The 11,478-nt window shown below is 42.2% G+C and overlaps 1 long non-coding RNA gene across 1 annotated transcript; it reads right to left on the bottom strand.

Annotated features, from left to right (window-relative positions):
* Positions 1-7,563: 7,563 nt before the first annotated feature.
* LOC129782767 (uncharacterized) lies at positions 7,564-11,276 on the bottom strand. Its single transcript, XR_008744867.1, has 3 exons — positions 11,127-11,276; positions 10,155-10,243; positions 7,564-8,062 (listed from the first exon to the last, which is right to left on the bottom strand). It is a non-coding gene; the product is annotated as an uncharacterized LOC129782767 (long non-coding RNA).
* Between the last annotated feature and the right edge of the window lie 202 nt (positions 11,277-11,478).

The following is an 11,478-nucleotide window of genomic DNA, read 5'->3' as shown; positions in this document are numbered from 1 at the left end:
CAGTAATTTCTGAAGTGAAAAGACTGTATTTTGTTGAGAACTTTAATACAGCTTTAGAGAAGAAAAATAGTGTAACACACATACTCCTGGGTCAGTCCAGTGGCTTCTGTGCTCTAAAACACATTTGTTTTAAAAGGGAAGCTGAAAAAACACAAGTCAGTCAGATAATGTCTCTGGATAGATCATGTAGGTAGGAAAGGGATCATTAGTCATCATTATTCAATGATCTTTGCAGGATACTCCTTTCCCTTCTTCATGCAAGCTGCAGGTTTCAAATGGCACGTTCACTTCTGCACCAGCCAGGGGACGGCATTCCTGCAGGCTAATAGGAACCAGCTGCTTGCCTACAAAAAAGGACAGAAGGAAGAGGTCATGAAAGTTAGATTTTTGCAGCCAGAGGAGACATCCCTTTAGAGATAGCGATGGCTTTGCCAGCCATATTTACCTCCTATTTGTCATCAAAACTACTGCATTATTTTTTTTCCTGAACAGCTACAAGGGCTAGTGGCCCTATTTCTGTGAAGAGTGAGAACATTTAAGCCCTTTTTGGCAAACAGTAATGGATTTTTTCCCTCCAGAGAAGCAAACCAGTTGATATGCACTTCAGAGGCCTGATTTATACCAGCAGTTTTAGGAGAGCTTGAAAGAGGCATGAATAGTGAGAGAAGAAACTTAATACTAAAGTGTGAGTAGTGAGAGAAGACACTTAAAACTACACAGATTCAGTTGGTGGACAGATTCCTCAGATTTCCTACTTGGAGCTCAGGAGGCCTTGGCAGGAACGTGCGCTGGCTGCTTCACTTCATGAAAGATGGAGCCAAGCAAGAGCAACAAGATAATTAGAAAAAATTACCTGGGACAACTAGGGGTGCTTACTTTAAAGAAGAGAACGTGCAATGGCACATAAACCTTCAAACAAGTTACAAATAGTACAAAGATCAATTGTTTCATGCATGTGGTAAGAAGTGAGATGGGAAGAAATAACCTTCATTTTCACCCAAAACTTCAGGAGATGAAGCCTGCCCTGGGAGGAGGAACGGGACCTAGCGCAGCTGACAGAGGGATTCTTGGAGGTGGTAGGAAGGAGCCTACGTTTTCAACATTTTGTAGGAAAGGAACTGTGATGCTGCTGTGGTATTTTCCTGCAGTGACTTCTTGGAGCTTGCAGAGAGTGGTACAACAGGTGAAGATGCAGTATCAACTTGGCATTTTAAGCAAGTTGCAGTCAGCAATTACTTCAGCCTTATGACTTCTACCTAGCCAATGTCTGTATGAGTTTCACCTCAAATTCAGATTTAGACAAGCACAAAATCCCATGGGAAACTTTGTAAACACCAAGCCACACATAATTTTGGTTTTCTTTTTTTCTTTCATCTCAGCAGGAGCTTATGCTTTGAAATGAACATGAGCTGCATCTCTCTGATAACAAGCCCATGTTTGACCCAAGTCAGACACTGCTTCTGAACTTCAGCAAAAGCATTCCTCAATTTTAGATTCTGTGGCAGCCCGAAGTCAGGATATTTTTCTTTTGCCTGTGGTTTTCCCTTAAACGTTTTTTACCTAAGTTGCACAGTTTTGTACCATTCTGTAAATGAACTGTGTAAGGTTTTAGAACTCCTCTGTTGCCTTTGTGCTTTTCACATGTAGTATGGGGCTTGGTCAGCAGAGATGAAACTGTGTATGTCTTGGATATATTAATTTCATGTGTATTAAAAAGGAAAAAATGTTTTAAGTATAGAAGGGCAGAGGACTGCAAATATTATCTGGAATCTAAGCAAGGAGTGAGTAAAGTCGATTACTATCATTACTAGATGACCCAAACATCTTTTCAGTATCACTGGGGTCTGTCCATAATTTTAACTGCAACAGATCATGAAACCATGGATGATGGGAACAAACTGGAGTATAGGGACTTGCAACGTGCTTACAGCCAGAAGTGGGTTATTGGAAACAGTGGTCAAAAAGCCAGGATATGCTGACATGGGACTTAGGTGTTGCTATTGAATTAATGATATCACCAAGAAATGGGAGGGTGGACATGAGTAATGCCCAATGAAATCATTGAAAGCATCTCCCAGGTTGACTGACACCGGCTATATCAGTATATTGTCTGTGGTCCCTTGCAGCATTTCTCTTCCTTTGAAGAAAATACGGAGGGTGTCTTTCTTGACCTAAAATACCTATGCCAGCAGCATTCTGATGCTGAATGTGTATGTTAATCAGAGGAAAAACCTTCAGCCTGATCTCATTTCTATGTCCCACCAAAGGAGATCAATTGGGTACTTGTTGATGTTGTAGTTGTGTTCCTGCACAAGGGTAAAACAATTGTGATAACACACAGTTCTCCCCTGAGAGACACCAAGATGTCTTACCTATGCTAACCTCAAATGTAAGAACTCTGCCTGATAGCTCTTGAGAAAGGAAACAATGAAAGAAACAGAGCAAAACATTTAAGGGGGAAAGCACCAGACAGGAATTTCAGAAGTGGTTCAAAGCATGTTCCAACTACAATGGAAATTTTAGAAAAAAATGAATTAAAATAACTGCTCCAGCATTCTTTAGATAGTCTGCATCGTTTGAGAAAGGATACACTAAAACTATTTATTTTAATTAAAAATAATAAGATTCCAGGGAAAGAAAACCAAAACTTACAACATCATAAAAAAATGGAAAAATACAAGGAGGAAGGAGTGAGCCCAGCCAAAGTTTAATATACAGCATAGCCCAGGGCTTGATTGCATTCATGGAAGACTGAACATAAGATAATGTAATGTGTGTAATAACTGTTTAAGGTTTTCATAAAATAGTGGTTTGGGGATAAAAAATAATGTGAGTGTAGAAGTGCAATAAATCCTTGGACATCACTTATCTATGTGCTTGAACTTCTGAAAGCAATTAATTGTTTTTCAAATTTGTGCCCCACTGTACCCTAACTGCCCAGAAATATTTGCCATGTTTTCCTCATTTTTACCAGTTTAATCCATGCTTATGCCTTGTGATTTGTGTCCTTCACATGTTTAGACTGTTGCTGCTGCTTTCTTGTGGCAGGCAAGGTCACACTTCCAGATCCACAGGTGACAGCTCCCACTTGTCCTGCTCATCACCCCTTCGGATGTGTCATTTCATAAATGGGTAATGAGGTGGTGGTCCTCCTCGGGGCTGGCTTATGACCTTTCTGAAGCCAGAAGATGTTATACCACCTACTTGGGTGTGACAGATGTGATTTTAGGCTGTGTCTGTGTAGTTAAAACATCTGCTAGTGTTTTTTACAAGTGTGTTGGTAAATCCAGTGGAACAGACAGTGACTTTCTTCTCCACCTCACACAGAAGCCTTTGATGTGTCTGGGGTTACTGTTTATCTTTCTAGTGAGGAATAGTCCCAGTCAGGCGATCAGATCTCTCTGTGCTTGATGGTAATTTCCCATTCAAGCAAAAGGCATTTTTTGTGCTGTGACCAAAGTAGAATCCCAGCCCAGAAGTACCCACAACCCAAGGTGGATGTGGAACAAGCCGTTGGCAATTTATGTTGCCCATCGTGACACAAAACCCTGGGACCAACAACAACAACAAAATATTAAAATTTGCAAAAGTTTCCTAGAAGCTGGTGCCTCATGACTGGAGCCCGGTACTGGATCATGGGGTTGTCAATCACATACCTTCTCCTGCAAAATCATGAGCTGCCAACAAGGCATGCTACCTTTCCTGGTGTCAGTGTAGTCTCAGCCTCACCCCCTCTTCCTTTTCTTTCATTAGTGCTGAAGTGGCATGGGGTAAACTGTGCAACAGACTGCTCCCTTGGCCAGGAGCCCACACCTCACATCGCTTAACTGAGGCTCATGTGGGCGGGTACCTCTCCGGCCATTTTTGCACTGAAAAGGAGAGGAGCCAACTCTTACCTCACACCAGGAGTCTGGAAAACATCTCTTCTCTCCTCCTCATTAATTACTTGGAAGGAGACGTGCTGCAGCTAACAGCTTGAGGTAATTCACCTAATTCACAGCTGGCCGGGAGGCACTGTGATTGTGGGGGCTGGAAGATCCATTTTTGAACCCAAAAGCTGTAAAGAAATCTCTAACGGCGTGATTTATGTAGAAGGCTACATCAATAGTTTATGGTGCAGAGTGACCCCAGATCATGACATTTTGAACCCTTCAAAAATGCAGGAAAAATCCAGGCTTCAGGCTGGCTGACCTGAACTAAAGCATCTTTGCAGACTGACCCTGCAAAATGCTTATTGTGCAGAGTGAGCTGTATAGGAATGTGCTGTAGCCTGATGGAAAGGACCCTCTTAACTGTGAACACTGAGGGACACTAGAAGGCAGGTTTTTCAAGTGTCACCCTATCCAGCCTGCTGCAGTAGTCATCATTTCAAAACACCCCAAAATCCTGAGTGAAAGCCTCAAGATGACTGGATTCAGCTTAGGAGAAAATAACCTGAACAACTTTTGGTACTATGTAGTGAGTTCCTTTCCCTTTATTTTACAGTTGCAAGCCCTGTAGCAATCACTTTACTCACATTTTTGAGCTTTTTTCCACCACTGTGAACAGTAGAAACTCTTGAAAAATACATTTCTGTGAGCTCCATTCATGTTCATTCATTTAGTGTAGCCTCAAGCAAACAGCTGAATGAGACACAGGACGAGCAAGAGAAATACAATATTTGATAGGAAAAATATAGAAGAAACCCAACATTATTAATGTCAAATTGATATTTATCTTTACATTTTCAATCTGATTTTTGGAGAAAATTGATTAACTGCTTTTGCTCGCTGCTGCATGTCATTACGAAGGCAACAATAGCAGCAGCAATACATGGTCTCGTGCTGTCTGTGGAGTTTAAGAAACAAATTCATGGGCATACGGGGGCTCACAGCTGGGTGTTGTGCTCCAGAAAAGGTGACAAACTCGCCTTTTGCAATGATAAGCAATCAGCTTGGGGTCATAGTGCCACAGTGTACTTCCAGTGAAATTACACCAATTTAACCAAATCCATTTCTTCTTGTGTTAAAACAGGTATAACACTTTTGTGAAGTATTTAACTTTTGTTAAGAGTGGTTCAAAATTATTTGCATCTAAAATAAGCCCTAAAAAGGGCATAGTCTTGATCGGGAAACTTTTTAGGATGTGATGTAGGAACTGCTCAATTTTCTGAAAAGACTTCCTATTGACTTTGTTGAGTTTTGATCAAATAGTTGCAGGACCGGCATGAGACTTATGTCTCCTGATTTTTAGTGCCCCTGTTAGTTTGTATTCAGTGTGAGATAGTTACGCTGTGAAATTGATGAAGTGTTTGTAGTTGCACATGCAAAATTAAAGGACACTTTTTGGAATGTTGAATTTGGTGGTAAATTCCTCTGAAAGCTTTGGCTTACACAAGGCCTATCATGATTATTTTATTACTCAATGCCAGGTTTGCTGTTCCCTTAGCCCATTTGATCTTAATGAGATCCACATTGCAAAAACCCCATGCAGTCTGTACGGAATATATACAACCTTGCATGTTTATTTAATGTTGCTTACTTCAAGACCACTTAGGATGAGGAGAAAGAAGGTGGCTTGGTTCCTGCATGTGCAAAAGTAAAGGCAGATACAAGCTGTGTCAGGAAATTAGGGGCACACTTGGAATTAATTAGTTTCTGTATTGCTTTGAGAATATTATATGCTGGGCTTGAGGAGTGCTGCTGATGTCATCTGCCATGAAAGCACAGCTGGAGCACAGCATGAAGGCAGCAAATCCCTGAGACAGAATCACACTTGGTATTTCAGCCACAGCCACGTGCAGTTTTCTGGGAACTGATGCTGTCTTACAGGCAAGGAAGTTGGTCTGGAAGCTGAGAAGTAGATCCACCCCCATAGGCAGGAGGGATTCCTGCCCAAAGGCAGGGTGGCCTTCAGAGCTGGTGTGGCATGGCCATCCACTGGCTCCTGTGCACCCACCAAGCCCTAAGTCATTTGGGCCTGCCTGCACTTACATGCTGATTTCTGCGTAAATAAACAATGAATACTTCTTGCATCAGGGTAACAGAGATGTCTCCACAGCTGAATGGTAAAGGTCCCTGCAAAGCATCTGCAGCAATAGGATGAGGCTGGCAAAAGGCAAGAAGGTGAGGAATGACAATCCCAGTTTAGGGACAGGAAGGGAAGGCTTTGGCTGAAATGATATCACTCCAGGTCCTGCAGATTGCCTTGAACCACAGACTGGGAACTGAGCTCCAAGTGGTGGTCAAATCCCCGCTCGGTGTGTAAATCCTGAGCCAAACACTGTCGTTGTTAGGGTAGATCCTAACCAAGGAGAGGAACGAAAGCCCTGGTTGAAATGAAGGCTGAATGTATTCTAATTTTCCTGTTGCTGTCATAGTTTAAAACTTGGAAAAAGAGACAAATGGACCAGGTTTAGGTCAGGCAGAGCTCAGTATGAATCAGAATTAAATAGGCTCTGCATTTGTTCATCTGCACTTAGAGCTCAGTAAATGCAATGTCATCTTTCAGCTGAAATTTGGCTGCACTGTGAACTGTTTTGCTCTCTTTCCTTTCCTGCACAGCTGGAAATGAATTCCTCTTCAGTCCTTTTTGGGATGTGGTGAAGAGTGAAGAGAGAGAGGGGAAAGAAATCTGGCAAGCAAAATGCTTGTTCTAGATAAAGTGAAAGAAGTTGAAGTTAAACAAGGCAGTGTCACCTATTTAGGGGTAAGATGACACTTGAATCAACACTGGACCAGTGCAGCAGCAGCTGAAGTGGGGGAAGCATAAACTAGAAGCATTCAGCAGTTTGGGGAGAAGGGGAGTGACTGCTGACCGAGGGTTTGGGCACAGGTCTGTGAAATGTTCATGTGCTCTCAGTGCTCTGAAGTGGGGGGGACAGAGAAAAAGTGTCCTGGAGTTTCACGCAAAAAAAAATAAATATGTTTGCATTCATTAGAGGTGGTGGAGCTCTGTCTGGGTATAGCAGTGCAGTCACTTTCCTCCTTCCATGGGAACAAGGAAAAAAAATACAGCCCTAATAAGGCATTTGACACAACTGCAAATGATGAGAGCATGCCACTTGAAGTGAAGCTGCGATCCACAAGGCTCCTCCTGAGCCACAGCTTGATACCAAAAACAACTCAGAGAGTGACTCAGAGGTGAGTCTTTTCCCCATCACCACTATTAGGGCTGCCGGACAGCTCTGCAGGCAGTGGTAGGCAGAGTCACGTTCTCCCTTGCGTTTCATGACGCTTGCAGAGGAAGAAAGGTCAGACCATGAAGCCAGCAAGGTTTTGTTGGGGTTTTGCTTTTAGAAAGTATGCTGTGGGGTTTTGCCAAGCTTGAAGTTTTTCCACAAGTCATCTCAACAGCCTGCTACTTCTGCCAGACAGCTCATTGCAGACATCAACTTGAGCATGTATTCTGCTACCAGCTCACGAAACCTAAAGCTTCCTACAAAGATTTTAAACCTACAAGCAGCAGAAGCCAAACCAGAAAGCCAGAAGCACTAGCCTAATTATGCTGATGCTGTCTGGAGTAATGCTAAGTGACACCAGTTGAGAAGTTTCATGAAGATTAACCACCCACCTCCTAATTGCTTTGAAATTCTTCATTCTCACTGCAAGGGAATTCACCTCTGCAAGGGCTGGTAGAAAGAAATGTGAGGAACCACAAAGAAGAAAAGGCAGGCTGAGTGGAGTTTCTTTTTAAACAAGAAAATGGGGGAAGCTGCCTTGCAGTTTGTGCAAGGCAGTACTCAGGAATTAACAGGACATCCCTAAGGCTCCAGAAAGTCAAAAAAATACCAACTCAGACTTTTAGATATGAAACCATTTTCTTCTGTTTGGCAGCATACAACTTTCTTATCAGAATAAGCAGCATAATATATATAAATATCCATAAAGCTAAGCAGGAAAGTGTATTGCAGCTGTTTGCTCATACAGCATCTCTTTAGACTGGGACAGTTTTCTTTGCAGTGATCACTTGCTTTTGGATCATACAGTCTTGCTCTGAGTTTATAATGCTTCCTGAGTTGTGGGGGTGGAGGTGGGGGTGCAGACAGATGACAACACAGATGGCACGTGGACGATGACTGGCACTACAAGAAAAGAAAAGCAAAAGAACAGAGTATCAGCAAGAGTCAAACACAAAAGCTTAATCTAGAATTGCTGTGATTTGACCTGGCTCTACTGTTGGGGCCATTCCGAGGGGTGAAGAGAGAATGAGAAAGCCTGTAAGTCAGAGGCTCTCGATCCTTCTTGTTTAGACATTCACTAACAATTTAACAGTGTTTGCCTAAAAACACCAACCAAGCAATACTGGCACAGCTCTCTATGTGGACAAAGCCTACAAAAAGGAGGGAGGAAGAATATGAGATAAATATTAGTCTTTAATTAGTCTTTAATTGGATTTCCCACAATACAAAAATCGTTTAATGGTCAAAGACAAGGGGGAATCAGGGAGATCTTGAAAGTGACTGAGATTCACACTTGCGTTGTCTGGCCTACCATGATGTATTACACCATAAAATGTTTTCTTGTCCTTTATTAAAGAATATGTGCCACTCCATCCCACTGTACTCTTTAATACTCCCAAATGAGCCATCTATGACTGTCATAACATTTTAGTAGCTTGCTTCACCTGCTTCAGTATTCCTATGCCCAATTCTGCTTGTGCACCTTCATGTGAGGGACAGTGGGAAAACTCTCACAAAAAGGACAAGTCAAGGGAGAGACTTACAGACAGCTCCCGGCACCTGCAACTTTGCATCTGTAATTGATCTCTTCACCCTGGGGTGGTGGTGCCCCTGAAGAGCATTTGCCAGAATTTTCTTCTCTTTGTAACAGCCCCATTCACTCATGTTGTCTAACTTTATGGTGTCATCCATAATTTCATCTACATTCTCACTGTTATTTTTTCCTAAGCAGATTTACTTCCCTTTCTCCCAGAGCTCTCAAATAAAGCACTGTCTCCCATTTGCAAGCAGACCAACACACCCACGAGCCAATATAGTCATATAATGGTAATCGTAACTTACAAGAAATCTAGCAATCACCAGCAGGCCTGTGATAGCTGTCTCCTGAATGTCACCCAGTGGGAAAGGATAGGTACTTGCTTCAGTGACCCGCTTGCAACTGGCATGCCTCTTATTTAGGGCCATAAGAAACAAATTTACACTGCACCACAGAATGTAAAAATGTCACTGTGTAATGTTTGGGGTTTATTCTTTCCCCATGGTCTTAAAATCCTCATTGTATTTGCAAGAATGCTTCAGAGTTACAATTTCACAACCTATTCCACTTCCCGTACCGTCACCCAAAATAGTGGTTTTACAGGCAAAACTGTTCAGCAGTCACAAAAGCAGAAAATAAGCAGCATCACCCATGTGTGTGCAAGGAGATATTTTTCTGGCAGCAAATGAGTGCCACCGGGTTCGTTTCCAGTAGAGGGCAGAAATCGACACAAGGTTCAACAAGCACAAATTTGATGTACTTAGGTTTTGCCAAAGCTGCTCAACAGAGATGGACCCAGATCAAGATTTGCATCCAAAGGAGATTTGAGAGAGTTCAGTGTTGCATATGGAGCTAAACTCACAGTTCGCTGCAGTAGCAATGCTCTAAAGGAAAATTCTGCATCTAAACACCGCCAACCTTTTGGGGGGATATTGTGATCTCAGTTTGAACTTGACCTTTGTCATTCAAGCCTCTCTCAGCTGTATGGTTTCTTGTTTCCAGAGATGTGAAAAGCCATTATTTCTTAAAGCATACTTCTCATTACGCTTAATGCACTTTTAATTTCTTAAACTTAATGCCATCATATGGCCTGCATAGCATACTGTTCAATGGCACCTTTGAGAGCTGTGGTACTGGTAGCATCTAGATCATGGCAAGACTCAGGAAAAGAAGAAGAAATTCTAGTTTGGAAAATAGTGTCTATGTAAATCTGGTGATACAGGGGAAAAAGCATTTTTCATGCAAACAGTACTTCCCAGACAGTGAAGTTACAATACATATGTGATAAACTCCAGTTTGGGAATGAGCTGTGTTTCGAAATCCTTCTCTCCTTATCTCTCCTTTCCCCATGGGATCTTTTTCCCATGTATCTTTGCTACCATCTCCTGTCTACTGGCAGCAACTCTGTCAGCCTTGCACCAGAATGAAAAAAAAGTCCACAGAAGATATTATTCCTACCTTCCTGGACTAGCTGATGGTCTCAGAGAGGCCCAAGATCCTCATAAGGATGTGTCACCCTGTTCCCTGAAGAACATTTTTGCGATAATCTGGTTGAAAAATATGCACAAAGGAGAACATATAAGTTGTCACTATTACCTCAAGAAGCATGATCCTGTAATTAATTCATATTCCTAAAGATTATAACAATTTTCTAAAAGTTTGGTGGTGGTTCTTAATATTGTGTGTAATCTAGAAACCCTGTGGCTTTCGGTTTTACCTTCCCTGTGACCTCAGCCTTACAGGCTTCCTTTCACAAGTGCACTCTCTTGTTTAGACTTGGCAAAGTATGGGATGAAAGACTAATCAATGCATTTGCTTCACAACTTTAATTTGGTTGAAAATCTTAACTGCTTCCATTTAGCGGTGGTAGTGGTGGTTAATGAGAAAAATAAATAGCTGAGTACTTCTAGCAGCTGAGGCAAGAAAATTACTCCAGCCAGGAAGAAGAAAAAATCTTAAAATGTAGATTAGTATCTAGAAAAATGAAGGAAAGGAATATTTTTCTGTTCCAGAACATACACTGGGGAAAACAAGGAGGAAGCATCACACCCTTCAATAAAAATTCTCATTTCTTTGTATTTATGATAGCTTTTTGTTACTTGCACGCACACAGCTACTCCCTGAGTATCAATAGCAGATGTTACCCCTACATATAAAGAGGGGAACCACATATAAAGAGGCTGAGGACTGCCTCTTCTGAAATATTTTGCAGAGCTGTGGTCCTGGTGACAGCTGCCTTTTGGAAAGGGCCATGCATGAAGAGACAGGAAAGGTATGGCTCCTTCACACCACACACCCTTCATCCTTACCCACAGCTTATAGCTCTCAGTGACTGTAGCCTCCAGTTTTACCAGGAAAACTGCTTTCCCTCCCACCAGGTCAAGCAGTTAGAGGTGAGTGGGGAGGAACATTTTGCCCACATTGACTAACCTTTTTTGTTCTACTGGTCTTCATGGTTGAGAGCAAGGGTTCAAGGTCGCAGCTGCAAGTGTGCTTGCTGTGAGAAGAGTGACCACAGAAGCAACACTGGTACAGGAACTGATAACTAACACTACCAGAGCCCTTGAGAGCTCAGATGCATAAAGCTGCCTTGTGTCATGCAGTCTCACACTGCAGGGTAGCTCTGTGTGTGGGAAGTCCACAGTGGCGTTGCAATATCCGTAAGCAATTGCTTGGTCATACCTCATTTTGCAAATTAAACCCAATTTTGTTCTCTGGCATTAGTAAGCAAATGTGATGGCAGGTGATTTACCAGATGATGCTCGCACATTTGGAAATTCAA

Source organism: Falco peregrinus, chromosome Z, assembly GCF_023634155.1.
Source record: "Falco peregrinus isolate bFalPer1 chromosome Z, bFalPer1.pri, whole genome shotgun sequence".
NCBI lineage: Eukaryota > Metazoa > Chordata > Aves > Falconiformes > Falconidae > Falco > Falco peregrinus.
This window is presented reverse-complemented; position numbering and strand designations above follow the sequence as displayed.